This window comes from Procambarus clarkii, chromosome 13 (genome assembly GCF_040958095.1).
Source record: "Procambarus clarkii isolate CNS0578487 chromosome 13, FALCON_Pclarkii_2.0, whole genome shotgun sequence".
NCBI classification, from domain to species: domain Eukaryota; kingdom Metazoa; phylum Arthropoda; class Malacostraca; order Decapoda; family Cambaridae; genus Procambarus; species Procambarus clarkii.
This window is the reverse complement of record NC_091162.1, coordinates 2,590,282-2,594,186: the sequence shown is the minus strand read 5'-3', so window position 1 is coordinate 2,594,186 and position 3,905 is coordinate 2,590,282. Positions and strand designations below refer to the sequence as shown.

The window sequence follows — 3,905 nt, the reverse complement described above, 5'->3', positions numbered from 1 at the left end:
GCATACCTTTGGACTTTTTCCAGCTTCGTCTTGTGCTTGACAAGGTATGGGCTCCATGCTGGGGCCGCATACTCCAGGATTGGTCTTACATATGTGGTGTACAAGATTCTGAATGATTCCTTACACAGGTTCCTGAACGCTGTTCTGATGTTAGCCAGCTTCGCATATGCCGCAGACGTTATTCTTTTTATGTGGGCTTCAGGAGACAGGTTTGGTGTGATATCAACTCCTAGATCTTTCTCTCTGTTCGTTTCATTAAGTACTTCATCTCCTATTCTGTATCCTGTATCTGGCCTCCTATTTCCACTGCCTATTTTCATTACTTTGCATTTACTCGGGTTGAACTTCAACAGCCATTTGTTGGACCATTCACTCAGTCTGTCTAGGTCATCTTGTAGCCTCTTACTATCTTCCTCAGTTTCTATCCTCCTCATAATTTTTGCATCATCGGCAAACATTGAGAGAAACGATTCTATACCCTCTGGGAGATCATTTACATATATCAGAAACAGTATAGGTCCAAGGACTGACCCCTGCGGTACTCCACTCGTAACGTCTCGCCAATCTGAGACCTCACCCCTCACACTGACTCATTGTCTCCTGTTGCTTAGGTACTCCTGTATCCAACGGAGTACCTTCCCTTTCACTCCAGCCTGCATCTCCAGTTTTTTCACTAGCCTCTTGTGTGGCACTGTATCAAAGGCTTTCTGACAATCCAAAAATATGCAGTCTGCCCATCATTATTGCCAACAGCATTTGGTGTTCCCAGGCGGTCACCCATCCAAGTACTAACCAAACCCAACGTTGCTTAACTTCGCTGATCGGACGAGAAGCGGTGTTCTCAACGTGGTATGGCCGTTGGCATACGTTGGTACACATACTTTGTGTGTGTATGTGTGTGTGTGTGTGTGTGTGTGTGTGTGTGTGTGTGTGTGTGTGTGTGTGTGTGTGTGTGTGTGTGAATGTGTGACTATACATGTTGGCTTATCTATATAAGTGAATGAATGTTTCTGCAATGTATTAGGCAAATATATGTATAGAACCTTTCAAGAGCTCTCCCGCGACTCTCAGGTATGGCTCTACACCTGACAGCTGCACGAAGCCCCAGAATTTATAATGCCTTTCTTTAGTGCTGAGTTCGAGGCCTTTCACCTGCGGAAGGGTTATTAAGGCCACCATTATTACTTACGTATAATTTATTCACTTTAATGACTAAAGTATACATAGCACGTATAAATTTTGTCTTGAACACAGACCAGAACTTAAACAAACTCTTAGTGTATACCGTGATAAGAAAGCTATGCTTGTCGGTGTATATCTTAGCCTCATGTATGAGAAATAAAAGTATTGAAGAATAAATAGCATACATTTCCCATCTATGTCTTGCTGTTCGCCGTGAAACTTAAAGTAATATGTTTTAGACATTTATTTCGCACATTAATATAAATTAATTAATGTATTTACATCCTAATTAGCAGCGGAATTCGAATAAACTAATTAAAATAGTTATTATCCAAATATATATTTTGTATATCCTTATCATTGCTATTTAAGTTAAGTTCAAATTAAAGCTGTAAGTAAGTTTGGGCAGATCTCAGGTAAGTGGTGAGCGGCACCGACCTCCCTCCTATTGTCAACTTAGGGGCAGACCACCTTAGTCCCAGGATCATCGTGCACACGTTGTTTTTGTTGTTTTAGATTTAGCTACTCAGAATGAAGTGTCCATGTAGCACGGGCTATGGTGAGCCCGTAATTGACTTCGGTTATTCGCGATAACCTTGTAACTGTGATATTTGGGTTAAAGTTTTAAATGGAGGTGGGGATTCCTCCGTTTTCCGGGTTTATTTTTCGCTTCTGTTTTAGTGCACTGGTTTTAGTCTTGTTTTAATAACATTATCTTGATGGCAAATGCAGAATGGTCACTAGTGAGTCCCATTCCTCAACAGCATTTCTAATCATTGTAGTCGCAGTGGAATGTGCATCTAATGTAGTTGCTGTCGTTGGATTAATGTTGAGTTTGATGAGCAGGGCTTCAGTAGCTTCACATTCCAGTAAGTAGTGCAATAGTGGCGCCTCTGCTTCTGTTCCACAGATATGACACTCTTTAGCTATGGGTTCATTACCTCCCAGCGGCACTCGTAACCAAGTCTGAATCTGAGTATGGCTATTGCAATGTCTCTGGATATATTTTTGCCAGGCTTGAAAGAGTAGTACCCAGTGGCTTATTCGTACAATATTGCAGTGGATCCTCCTTCCGCTACGTTGGCTCTGTGGCGACTATTGATAGTTAGTATTTTCTTCTTGATTTGCTCCTTAATCTGTGAAAAACCTGAAGGTATTGGAACCTGTACAACAGGTAGAGCTGTGGAAGTTTTTGCTAGTGAGTCTGCCTTTTCATTCCCATCTCTGCCAATGTGAATTTAGGGTGATTGACAGCCCTAGATTATGGGCTTCTTTTCCTATATGTTGGATTTCTGTGAGGAGTTGTATATTATCTCTGTGCTGACTGGATAACAATGCCTGGAGCGAAGATTTAGAGTCTGTATGAATGATGACATCATGTAAATTATTCTTAAGTGTATAGTTTATGGCCTCCTTCAGGGCATAAAATTATATTTACAATGTTGAGCACCCACTATTCATGTTCCAGTAAGCTTCATGGTTGGTAGTGTAAACTGCTACCCCAGCAGAACCTCTTTCTTGATCAACTGATCCGTCTGTTAAGATGTGAGTCGTTGTGGGTCTTGAAATGGTTTCTATTTGTTGTTCTGTGACTGCTTCAAGTCTCTGCGAGTCACATGCTGATTTTTTAACTGGTAATCCTTTAATGATTATCTTTAGACTCGATTCTTCCCATGGAGGAGGCAGCCGAAAGTGTTGATATGGTCTATCTTCCCCTTTGTTTTTAATGGTTCATTTCAAGTCCACTTTCTCTAGAATCTTGACCAGATTATCCATCCATGTACTTGTTCTATATTGAAGGTTTTTCTGAAGCGATCTCTGTATGCTGTCTTTGAATGACATTCTGGCGGTGGTTCCAACAAGTTTTGCTATTATGGTGGCTATCCTTCATTTGATCCTGTTTTCTAATGCTGGTAACTTGGTTTCCATTCTTAGATTTTCGCTACGCATCCCTATAGGTGCTCCCAGCATTGTTCTGAAAGCATCATTTTGAGACACTTCCAGTTTCTCCCATTGGTTATCACTGAAGGATGTAAGAGCAGGAGCAGCATAGTCAATGAGTGACCTAACTGCTTGAACGTAGTACATTTTGTGTACTGGTAGAGATGCACCATCTCTAAGACTTGTCAGGGAGCGCAAAGCTGAGTTTCTGGCTTTACAACGTTGCCAAAGATATTCAATTTCTTGTGTGAATTGAAAAGAGGTAACCCACTCAATTTCATGTCCTTGTATTGCGAGTCTGATGTCTTGAGTTCTTATTTTAACGACCATTGCTTTTGTTTTATTGATGTTTATTTTCACTGCTATGCGTTCCGCTTCCCTGCCGATAATATCTAGGCATTTTTGTGCTTGGTTCCTTGCGCCTTTGCCATTGATGATGACCACAAAGTAGTCAGCATAGTTAAGCAGTTTGGCTTTTGGTAACTAGAGCTTCATGAATTGTTCCATGAGACAGTTGAAGAGGAAGGGGCTTAGTATTTCTCCCTGCGGAGTTCCATTTTCCAGCCTCTTTGAGGTCGATGTTTTTTCTTGGAATTTGACTTTAGCCTCTCGGTTTAGCAGGCTTCCTTTGGCAAAGGTAAGAGCCTGTCCTTTGATTTCCTTATCCACAAGGCAGCACAGTATAGATGGAGCACTGGCTAACTCGAAGGCTTTTTCAAGGTCAAGAAAAATAAGGATTCCAGGTTTGTCATTGATTTGATCCAGAAAGGAGGTAAGGCATT

General features: G+C 41.3%; 1 non-coding gene across 1 annotated transcript; it reads right to left on the bottom strand.

Annotated features, from left to right (window-relative positions):
* Positions 1–744: 744 nt before the first annotated feature.
* Positions 745–863, bottom strand: LOC138364561 (5S ribosomal RNA). The gene has a single exon (XR_011228435.1). It is a non-coding gene; the product is annotated as a 5S ribosomal RNA (ribosomal RNA).
* Positions 864–3,905: the final 3,042 nt, after the last annotated feature.